This window comes from Mastigoproctus giganteus, chromosome 10 (genome assembly GCF_048544385.1).
Source record: "Mastigoproctus giganteus isolate SK-2022 chromosome 10, ASM4854438v1, whole genome shotgun sequence".
NCBI classification, from domain to species: Eukaryota; Metazoa; Arthropoda; class Arachnida; order Uropygi; family Thelyphonidae; genus Mastigoproctus; species Mastigoproctus giganteus.
This window is the reverse complement of record NC_143584.1, coordinates 218,060,267-218,072,693: the sequence shown is the minus strand read 5'-3', so window position 1 is coordinate 218,072,693 and position 12,427 is coordinate 218,060,267. Positions and strand designations below refer to the sequence as shown.

The 12,427-nt window shown below is 36.9% G+C and overlaps 1 protein-coding gene across 1 annotated transcript in view; it reads right to left on the bottom strand.

Moving 5' to 3' along the window:
* The window catches only part of Pi3K68D (phosphatidylinositol-4-phosphate 3-kinase catalytic subunit Pi3K68D), a 35,199-nt gene extending 26,484 nt beyond the window's left edge, over positions 1-8,715 (bottom strand). Inside the window, exon 1 of the mRNA XM_090383279.1 lies at positions 8,628-8,715. The gene's annotated coding sequence lies outside the window, so the exon portion shown is untranslated. The remainder of the gene's footprint in view (positions 1-8,627) is intronic.
* Positions 8,716-12,427: the final 3,712 nt, after the last annotated feature.

The following is a 12,427-nucleotide window of genomic DNA, read 5'->3' as shown; positions in this document are numbered from 1 at the left end:
TCTGTATTATACAGTATCAAGGAGACTACTTCGAAGATTTACCTAAACACCTATTAAGTGTCATAATTTCCAAAATGTTACTCCCATCCCCAAACTTTCTGATCACACCTTATATGTGATTGCTTATGCCAAAAGAGATTAGAAGTCAACATAATCCTAACAGAGATTAAGTGATCTTGTCTAGAAGTTTTGTGTCATCAAAGATAAGCATGGGGACAGTACACTCTTTTTTGCAAGAAATAAGACAAGATCAAGTTTTAGGATTGAAGTTAAGTTTTCTTCACTGCAGGAGAATAACTTAGAAATCAGCATTTAAGGAACTGGTGGTGGATATTTGAGAAGTTGAAGCTGTTTCTGCTAGGCATGATTTCTCAAACTAGGAGAAATGTAGAGTGCTATCATCAATAAACAATGGATATAATTTCTAGTAAGTGGAAGATCATTAATATACAAAGGAAAAACAGTAGAAGAAAGTATTGAAGCTTGGAAAACACCAGCATTAATTGAGAAGTTAGAAGACAGCCATCTACCATTGCCTGCAGTGAGCAATCAAAGAAAATTGGCTATCATAGTAAAAAACACAAAGCAAAAAAGACCTTTAAGTCAAACATGATCAAAAATTTTAGAAATGTTGAGAAAACTGCGAGTTTTACCAAACTTTTCCATCAATTTGTCCAAAGACAAGTAACACAATTCAATACATCACCAGTAAGTCAACACTAACATATTCCATACTGATGATCAATAGAAGGTTTTGAAATGGTGCAAGAGTTAGCACAGTTGATGGATTTCTACATTATTTTGGAAGGAGTAATGGTAAGTGAAACAATTGTAATGGAGGGGTCTTTTACCCTTTTTAGGGACCAGCTAGATGCAAGCAGATTTCCATGCAGAACAAAAAACTCCAGCGGAATAAGGTTTAAAGAGGTGGCACAAAACACAAGCAAAGTGGAGAAATGCCATCAGCACCTGGAGCTTTCTTGGTATAAAGATTGTTCAGAATTCTTCTAAAATCTTTCTGCTTGAAGACAACAGAAGGCAATGAGTGGAGTGTGTTTAGTATGGTAGGCAGTGATTTACAAAGCTCACTGATACACAAGAAAAACAGTAGGGTGCTAATAAGTCAACTTTATCTTTAGATGAGGATGAAACATTGGAGGTGGTAGATGACTTTCATCAACCGGTGAAATACCACCACTTTGCTTATTGGAGGCTTGAAGTGGTGAAACCCATGTTTAGTCTCTAGAGCAAAGTTTCCGGTATCCCTCTCCCCCCATACTTCTCCTTCAACCCATGCATGGTACTAAGTACTATAGGTTTTGATACCTGTTGTGTTTGGGGTTTTCATAAAAAAAAAAATAATAATAAAAAAATAACAGGATATTTAATTCTAATATATAACTTGTAAAGTTCTCTCTGAAACCAAGTTATACCTGAATGCAAGATGGAATGCTAACAATATTCAGTGGTAAACAATTGCCCTCAATGTAGCCTGGCCTGCCTAGCAAAACTATAAACACTTTTGTCATTGACCATTAATTAACGGCTTTTAATTCAAATCTTAGTTTCATCATGGTTTAATTTTTGCTTTTTCCACCGACATTAAACCACAAGGATTAAGAGTCGAGTTTTAGAGTTCATAAGCATTTGGTAATTTTTTTTTTTATAATTAGTATTCATTACACTTAAGGCTATTGCCATAAAATAATTATTTTGCCAGTAATTAACATAAGTTGAAAATAATCATCATGGCTATTCCCAACCTTGTGTTGTTTGGCATTACAAGAATGCAAAATGGGATGACCTGCGAGACTACTTTTCCTTGGTCGGATTACTGTTTCAAAACTTCTGATGTCAACGTTTGCTCAGATCGTTTCAGTGAAATTATTCTTGCAGGAATGGAATCCTTTATCCCACACTCCACTTTAAAATCTCGTCCTTTATCTAAACCTTGGTTTTCCAATAAATGTGCTAAGGCTGTTCAAGAGAAGAATGTTGCATATCGTAATTTGCTTGTTTCTAATTCTTCAGTTTCATTTTCTGCCTACACCAAAGCTCGCAACAATTGTAAAGCAGTTATTAATCAGTCCAAACTAGAGTTTGAACAAGCTAAGAGTAGAAAACTTGCTTCTTGCCCTAATGGTAGCCGAGCATTTGCCAAAGCTATTGGCCGCAACTTTTGCCCATCTCAGCTCCCACTTCTATCCAAAACAGATGGTTCTGTTGTCACTTCAGCCAAGGATAAAGCTGACCTGCTAGCATCCCATTTTTCTTCCAACTCATGTATTAATGATCTTGGTAAAGCACCTCCCACCATTCCCAACACGCTCCATTCAATGCCTCCTGTGGTCTTCCGTCAAAAGGATATCAGAAGGATTTTGTTGAATCTTGATGCTAAGAAAGCTTCAGGTCCTGATGGTATTTCTCCACTTGTTTTCAAAACCTGTGCTCCTGAACTGACTCCTATTCTTTGCCGCCTTTTTTCACTTTCTTATTCCAAAGGTGTTTTTCCTTCTGCTTGGAAATTTGCTCATATCCAGCCAGTTCCTAAAAAGGGTGACAAATCCCTCCCATCCAATTATCGTCCGATTGCAATTACTTCTACTCTTTCTAAAGTAATGGAGAAATCAATTAACAGCCAACTCTTAAACTACATAGAAACCTTCCGTCTGATCAACGATCGCCAGTATGGATTCCGTCAGTGTCGATCCACTGGTGATATTCTGGCTTATGTTACCCACTTATGGATTAATTCAATGGAAAGGTTCGGTGAAACACAAGTAGTTGCTCTTGACATCTCAAAGGCTTTTGATCGTGTTTGGCATAAAGGTCTTCTAAACAAGCTTCCATCTTATGGTTTGCCAACTGTTTTTAGTAAATGGTTAACCAGTTTTCTCTCTCTCTGATCGCTCACTGAGGGTGATGGTAGATGGCTCTGTCTTCTAACTTCTCCACTAATGCCGGTGTGCCACAAGGTTCAATTCTTTCCTCCACTCTTTTCCTCTTGTATATTAAAGACCTTCTTCCATTGACTGGAAATTCTAACCATAGTTTTGCCGATGATAGCACATTGCATTCCACTTTCCATTTTGAGAAACCTTGTCCTGCTCAATCAGCTTCAACTTCTCGAAAATCTGCTACCAATTCCTTAAATGCCAATCTTCAGGTAATTCTCCAGTAGGGCAAAGACAACTTAGTTGATTTCAATCCTTCTAAAACTCAGTCTTGTCTTATATCTTGCAAAAAGATTCTTCTGCTCCTATGCTTATCTTTGGTGACACTCCGATTTCTAGGCAAAACGATATATCTCTTTTGGGGATTACCCTGGCTTCTAATCTGTCTTGCCACAAGCACATTACAAATATTGTTTCCTCTGCATCTAAAAACTTGGTTTTCTCTTTTGTTCTTGGCATTACTTTTCTTCCAAACAGCTGCTCACTCTGTATAAATCAAAAATCTGCCCTGCCATGGAATATTGTTCCCACATCTGGGATGGTGCCCCCAAAACCTCTCTCAGGCTTCTTGATTCCATTCAGAAGAGGGCAGTTAGGTTAATTAATGATTCATCTCTAACAGAGTCTCTCCACTCGCTTTCTCATAGACGTACTGTTTCTGCTGCATGCCTCTTCTACAGATACTTCCATGGGCACTGTTCTTTTGAATTGGCTTCTATAATTCCCGCTCTCTCTTTCAAAACAGTCCGAACACGTGCCGACACCAGCCAACATCCATTTACTGTTCAACTTCAAACCCACAGAACCAACTTTTCATCTTCCTCATTTATTCATTCAACTGCCGTTTTCTGGAACAACCTTCCTTCATACGTATTTCCTGAAAATTACAATCTACAGAAGTTCAAGTCCAATGTCAACAAATATCTTCTTTCGTCTTCTCAACCTCCAACCCAAGCACGGTACTAAGTACTATAGGTTCTAATACCTCTCGTGTTTGGGATTCACATAAAAAAAATTTTTTAAAAAAATCAATTTAATTCTTAAAGCCTACTTGGGATAATGTGCTGTCCCAAGCAAAATTAAATGTTGTAAGTTCATTTTCAGTGAACACTAAAATAAAGTTTGCACAGAGTGTACTAAGTAAGGTTTGCTCTTTCCCAATGCCTACATTTTGAATTACACTCCTGAGTGAGGGCCTGTAATTCTGTTGATCTTTAAATATATATTATTTTCTTGGAATACTCCGACCCATTAAGGAGAAAACCTTTTCTTGCTTGCATGCCAAAATAATACAAAGCAAAAATATAACAATATTCACATGCCATAGGGAAAATTTTTTTTTACTAAAATTAGTTAAGTATCAATACTTGAAAGTTTCTAATGAGAACTCTGTTGCTACATAATTAAACTTTGTAGGTTTCACCACTAGATATAGCTGATAGGCTACAAAACAAATGTCTTCAAATAAAAAAGTATATAAAAAAATTACTTTTTTATAATGAAAAGTATATTATAAAAAAGTAAAGACACAAGACGAACATGTTCCATTAGTCTGCCATCGCTTCTTTAGTCTCGTTTGTGAGTAAGATAAGAAGAGATAAGAGAATAAGATCTTATCTCATATGTGAGATAAGATAGCCTCCTTAGCCGAGTGGGCAGGAGTGGGAGTGCAGTAGCACACGCTCTTTGAGTAGACCGGGGTTCAAGCCCCTGACTGCTGAATACGGTCGATCTGCCAACCCGCACTGGACCAGCGTGGCAGATTATGGTCCATTTCCCTCAGCATGAATTGTTGAGGATGCTTCCATCCTGCAGTGGGTTGATAATGGCTGCACTTTACTTTTTTTTTTAGACTGTTAGATAAGAAGAGAAACACATGGATTAGGCAGCAAACTCAAGTAAAGGACATTCTTATCAAAACTAAAGAACTAAAATGGTCTTGGGCAGGACACATAGCTCGAAGACATGATGACAGATGGACTAAAAAAATAACAGAATGGTACCCAAAAGGAGCTAGAAGAAATCCTGGAAGACAAAGGTGGAGATGGATTGATGAAATTCATGGGTTTGTGGGTAGTAAATGGATGGCCAGTGCTCAAAACAGAAGAAACTGGAAAGTTGCTGGAGAGGCCTTAATCCTGCAGTGGATTGAAAATGGCTGATGATGTGAGATAAAAAAAAATTTGCAACTTCTAAAGAAAAGTGACACATTAAAAATAATCTTTCCTAGTTAACATCTTTCCAAGAAGAGATTACTGTAATAAGTGCACTGGTCGAGAATACACCAGAACTCTTTTTAGCTCTTTGTTGTCTATAGTTTTTAAGGCATTCCAGGGCAGAGGAGAGCAATCACTTTTATAATAAGAACATAGTGTAAAAAAATATGGAGGTCCTAAAGTCTTGAAACTTTATTAGACAACTGGACAGACAACTTGAGTAGTCGAGACCTGCTAATTTTCGTAAAGTTGGACAAATGCTAATAATTTATTGTAATTTTTCCTTGTAGTGGATCTGCAATCTTATTATGGATTTAAGATAAACTTTGTGGATTTTTTCCCAAAGGGATAGTATAGGCTATTTTTGGAATATTAAAATTTTGAAATATTATATATTTGAGGCAGAAGAATTCGCTTACTTGGGATTTTCTTCAGGAACAGCTGCATCCGGGTGAGGCGTAATTCGAAAGGTGTTGAAATAGCATATATTTGGAAGGGGGAAGAAAAAAAAAGCAAGCTATTGTCCTAAATCCTTGTATGAGGAGTAATTATAGGTATAAAGGTAGATGATGTCCTGAAGCCTGATGGGGCTTTTCGTTAATACCATCTTCAAAGGAGGGTAAATACGTGTCATAGGCTGTCTTTTATAGCATGGGCACATTCCGTTGCCGTATTTCAAAAGCGTGGTGGGGGGTGTTGAGTAGTCGAAAGGAGGAGAAGTAGGGTAGAAGGAAAATTTTCCCGCTCCACCGTATTACACTTATAGTTTGGGAATTTGGAAATTGTAGATTTAGAACAGGTTACAGGTTCTTTTGAAAAAAAAAAGGGGGGGGGGGGGAAGGAATGATAAAGAAAGGTTTCACTCGGAAATGCAGGTGCATGACTACCTGTCCCCATTAGTGCAGGTCTGTTCTAAATCTACAATTTCCGAATTCCCAAACTAAGTGTAATAAGGTGGGGCGAGAAAATTTTCCTTCTGCTCTACTTCTCCTTTCAACTACTCAACACCCCTCCCACTACGCTTTTGAAATACAGCAATGGAATGTGCCCTGGACAAGATGGCCTGTGACACGTATTCACCCTCCTTTTGAAGGTGGTATTAACAAAAAGCCCCCATCTGGCTTCAGGACGTCATCTCCCTTTATACCTATAATTACTCCTCATGCAAGGATTTAGGACAAAAGCTTACTTTTTCCTTCATCCCCCCATCCACCTCACCCAGATGCAGCTGTTCCTGAAGAAAACCCCAGGTAAGAGAATTCTTCTGCCTTAAAATATATAATATTTCAAAAATTTAATATTCCAAAAATAGCTTATACTATCTTTTTTTTGGAAAAAATCCACACAGTTTATCTTAAATCCATAATGAGATCACAGATCCATTACAGGGAAAAATTACAATAAGTTATTAGCATTTGTCCAACTTTACAAAAATTAGCGGGTCTCGACTACTCAAGTTGTCTGTCCAATTTTTATAATAAGAAATGACAAGGACATTTCTTATTATAAATTTTCAATGTTCATCTATTCTATTACTTAGATTTCTTTATTTATAAACAATAAAAAATTTGCATTTTGTGAATTTTTGTATAACGATTAACTATATCAAACAAAATTTTAATTAATCATGGAAAGTTATTTTATGCTTGTCCTGCAGAAATGCAAAACTTCATATCTATCCTTATCAGTTTTTAAATTGGGCTTTTTCTTTAATTGCTTAATCCTATTTATTTTGGTCAGCTTTTTTGGCCCTTCTATTCCATTCCTTTGTATCAAGTTCCTTCTAACTGCACTCCTCCATGTCCCTTTCCAAAACTTCAATCCATATCCTCTTAGGTTATCCTGGACCCACAAATCCAGGGTCCTATTTACTTTTTCATCCAAATTTACTTTTTTTCCCTCTTTACATGTCCAAACCATTTGTCTCCTCTCTTTATTTTATCCCCAGTTGGCACAACTCTTAGGATTCCTCTAACATATTCATTTCTCATCTTATCACTTCTGGTAACTCCACTCATCCATCTTAACATTCACTTTTTCTGCCACATGCAACCTTTGTTCTTGTCTCTTTTTTAATGTCCAGCACTCTGAGCCATATAATTAGCTGGTCTCGATGATTTGTAAAACCTACTTTTCAGCCTGATTGTAACTTGTCAGTCAGACAGCTCATTTGCCTGTCTCCATATAATCTTCCACCGCAAATTCTGTGGGTCACATCCTCATTAATATACCCATCTGTTGCATTACTGAACCCATATATTTGAACAAATTCCCCATCTTTACTTCCTGCTTCCCTATCCTTACTACTATCTTCCTCTCTATTTCCATCTCCAAAATTGCATTCCAGGTATTTTGTTTTAGCCCTACCGATGTTTAATCCATTCCCTTCCAACACCTTCCTTCAATCTTCTGGTCTTCCATTCAAAATTTGCAGATTAGGGATAAGTCAAAATTATCATATTTTACACACAATAACATGCACTTTATTTTTAGAAAAATGTTGCTTGAAATTCCCATGTCTTATGTCGAAAGATAAACTAGGTGCACACAATGAGGTTTTTATTTCTAGCAGTGGGTAGAGAAAGTACAGTGAAGACATCCAGGTGGCCCTTCGAAAAAGCTATCTTCTTTTAGTGCATTTCAGATCACACATAGGAGGTAACAAAAAGGATAACTGCTAAATTACACATTGGGTTAACTACAATAATATTCAATACTTTCTTTTTTCTTACGGATAAATATTTTATCAGAAAACAGAGTATAAAATTCATTTGCAGTGTTTATTTCAATCACTGTAGAGAAATATCAATGCAATTTACAGCAAAGATAAACTAGTATTATTTAAAATGATGATACTATCATAGACCTATAACTGAAAAACTCTTTTTTTCTTTTTTTTGGAAATGTATAATATTGTCTACTTTTGAATACATCAATAAAACAATATTAAACATACTTTTCTACCAGATAATTAAATAAACTAAAGAACATATATATTATAGAAATGGTCATTATTATTATTATTATTTTTTTTAAGACCGATGTCACATAAACGATGATGCTTCTTGCAAGTGGAAAAACACTTCTAGTACCAAATTATTTTCTCCCTCTTTATCTGCTCTGGTTTTTGAATAAAAATCCGTTAAACAATTAGAAAAAAAATCATAGGCAATTCCAAATCAATATTAATAGTTCTAAAAACTGCTAATTTCGCTTTTTTGTATTTCATAACACAATAAAACACAAAACCGCTCAGTGTAGCAAAAACGAAAACGAACAATTCCAACTTACCAAAGAGAGATAATAATCTAATTCATGTAGTTTAACGTGTACAAAGCAGGAAAGGATATAACAAGCAGTAACAGTACAGATACTCTTTCTAGTTACGTAAACAATAACACGTGTCACTAAAAAATATTTACTCTTAATTCAACATTACAACAGTTTCTATACTTACAGATGAGTAACCATTAAGTTTCCAAAAACCCTCGCAAGCCTTCGAAATCCAATTTTAAATGTCGGCTATAAATAGCAATACAAACTACAAATTTTAAGTATAAAGTGCTTAATTATTTAACAATATGCCAATTTATTACTACCTAACACGAAATCATTTTTAAAATTTTCAGCCTTTGTACCTTACTTCTACATAATCGCTTTTCGACGGATGAGCACTCACCAATCAACCAGTGGAAGGCGTTACTGACATTCTCCACCCTTCAATGACTAAGCCAGCACCTGGCGGTGATAATCCATACATTTCAAAAAAAAAAAAAAAAACGGTCAGCTACTACCAATCACATGTGTTATCATTTTTATGAATTCCAAGCAAGAACAACAAGAGTATATTATAGAAAGGAAGGGAAATATGTTTTAAAGAAATAAGAATTAAAATTTATCTCTTACAAACTTTTTTCCAGTTATTGGGATGTCACTAAATAAAGGAAATAGTCCATGAAAAAAAAAAATAAAAAGCCTTTTCGTTAAAAAAAAAATAATAATAATACAATTTACTGACACACGGTCAAGTGTCAGTAAATTGTGTCTCTGGTGAATTTGGCTATTTTGTTGGATGAAAATTCTGGTATCGGTGATTTAAAAAGACTGACTAATTTGCTCACAGTACGAAATAGTCCATATTAACTCCTGGCCGCCTTGATGAGTTCAAACCCAAGTATTTTCATAAGAAATGGAGGGACAATGAACAAAGCAACTGCTTTCCGATAGAGTTCTTGCGACAATTACACTATCCTTGCAGATAGCTCATGGATAGCGTTGCTACTCTCTCATATAATAGTTGGGCATATGGGATGTGTTAGGGTAAATAGGAATAGAAATAGGAGCATGTATGCATGCATGTATACCAATTATAGAAGTATAGTAAATAATTCTGATGAATTTGAAGTGTTGGTCAAGACATCAAAGGCGGATATTGTTGGGACAGCTGAGACGTGGTGTCACCCAGATATAAGGAATGCTGAACTGGAATTTGGGGAGTACAATGTGTACAGAAAGGATGGACAGGATAGAAAGGGAGGAGGTGGTATACTGTTAATTAAGAAAAACATAAAATCAAAAGAAGTGCATCCAGTTGATATAGATGAACAGTGCACTGTTGAGTCAGTTTGGTGTGACATAAGCAATGCAAAAGCAAAAATAAGAGTAGGAGTGTGTTATAGGCCTAATGACTTGAATGAATACAATGAACAATTGTACAGAGAAATAGAGTGGGCTAGTAAATCGGAATGTCTTATAATGGGGGATTTTAACTTCCCAGATATTGACTGGAACTTGTGGGTTGGTCACTCACACACTAGTCAGAAGTTTGTGGATTTATTGGATGATTGTTTTCTGCAACAGCTTGTTCGAGAGGCAACCAGAGAAAGTAATACTCTTGATCTGGTTATCAGCAGTGATCATTCGTGTATTAAGAATTTGCAGATAAAGGAACCACTAGGTGGCAGTGATCACAGTATACTGACGTGGGATTTACTTAAAGATTTAATTACCATCAGGGGTAAAGGAAAGAATTTTTGCTTCCGTAAGGGTGAGTACAGTGGTCTCAGACAGTTTTTAAATTCTGTACAGTGGGATCAACTGACGATGTCACCAACAGTAAATTCTAAGTGGGAAGCATTCGAGGAATTAATCGTGGAAGCTACTAAAAGTTTCATACCTATTAAGAAATATTGTTCAAGGTTTAGGCCAAAATGGTTATCTAATGAACTGATGAGACTCGTAACAGAGAAGAAAAATGCATGGGATGCATATAAATTATCAAGCGACTCAGAGGCCTAGGGCAGACATTAGCTAGTTTGTAATCAGGTCACAAAAGAGGTTAGGCAGGCGAAGGCAGATTACGAGAAATCCTTTGCAAAAGATGCTAAGAAAAACAGCAAGGATTTCTTTACCTATATAAACTCTAAAAGGAAGAGGATGAATCTGATTTGTCCACTTGACATCGATGGTTCGACTGTTGATGATCCTGCTCAGATAGCAAACAAACTGAATGAGTATTTGCATCTACATTCACACATGAGGAATTATTAACGTTTGAAAATGGCAGAAGGTTTTCATATTGTAGCAGGATACTTAATGATTTTGTAATAACTGAGAGCAAAGTGGAGGAGAAATTGTTGAAGTTAAACATAAGAAAAGCACCTGGGGTGGATGGGATCTATCCAGTTATATTAAAGGAGACGGCAAAGCAACTAAGCAAACCCTTAGCCATAATTATGAGAGCATGCTTTGACTCAGGGGAGGTTCCCACGGACTGGAGATGTACAAATGTATCCCCAATTCACAAAGGGGGATCAAAGGGTGACACGAGTAATTACAGACCAGTTAGTTTAACTTCTGTTCCGGGTAAAATAATGGAGTCACTGGTTAAAGATGCATTGCAGCATCATCTAGACAAGACTGCAGCAATAATTCAGACACAGCATGGGTTTGTTAAGGAAAAGTCTTGTCTGACAAATTTGATTGGTTATTATGATGTGGTTACAAAGGAACTGGATGCAAAAAATACTTTTGATATCATATATTTGGATTTCAGGAAAGCTTTTGACACTGTTGAGCATGGAGGACTAGCATTAGCATTAGCATTAGTAGAGGCATACGATGCAAGAAAGCAAGCTTATTCAGCATCAGCCAAAAAAAAAAAAAAAACCCACTCCCATTTCACCCCTCCGTTCGTTCGAAATACCTGTCCAGTTGAGCTTTAAATTTGTTTAGGCTATCAACTTCAACAACAAGTGATGGAAGTCGGTTCCACCAACCAACCACCCGCTGGCCAAAGGCAAATTTCCGCACATCTATCCGACATCCGTCCTTCCTCAATTTGAATTTATGCCCTCTGAGGTGATTATTCTGAGAAAGATGAAGAATCCCATTGGCATTGAGCATGCTCAAACCATTCAAGGCCTTATACACCTCTATCAGATCACCTCGCCGGTGCCTAGTCTCCAGACTCTGTAATTTGCAAAACTTAAGCCTTTCTTCGTAAGAGCAACCCTTTGTTCCATTTACTAATCTTGTTGCCCTTCTCTGTACCCGTTCCAGCAGCTCTACATCCTTCTTGAAATGAGGCCTCCAGACCTGTATACAGTACTCAAGATGTGGCCTAACCATTGCCTTATACAAGGGAATAATCACCTCCTTATCCCTGCTAGAAAAATTCCTGTATATCATTGACAAGACACCATGAGCTACTCTTGCAGCTCGTCTGCACTGCTCAGAGAACTTCATATCTCCCTGCACAATTACCCCCAGGTCCTTTTCATTCTCCACCACTGTCAGTGCAGTACCGCAGAGTTGATACGTTGCTCTGGGGTTACTGTTTCCCATATGTAGTACTTTACATTTGTCAATGTTAAACTTCATTTGCCACCTCTCAGCCCATCTGTTCAACCTTTCCAGATCCTGTTGCAGCAGCATAGCGTCAGTAGTGTCCTTAACGACCCTGCCAACCTTTGTATCATCTGCAAACTTGGACATTAAACTTGATATCCCATCATCAATATCATTCATAAACACCGAAAACAACAACGGACCCAACACGGAACCTTGAGGAACTCCACTAATAACATTAGTCCACGTTGAGCAGTGTCCATTGATTACCACTCTCTGTCTTCTGCCACTCAACCATCCCCTTATCCATAGTAGCAATTTGCCTCCAATGCCACACTGCTCCAATTTGTGCAGCAGTCTTCCATGTGCAACAGTATCAAAAGCCTTTCTAAGATCCAAATATATAAT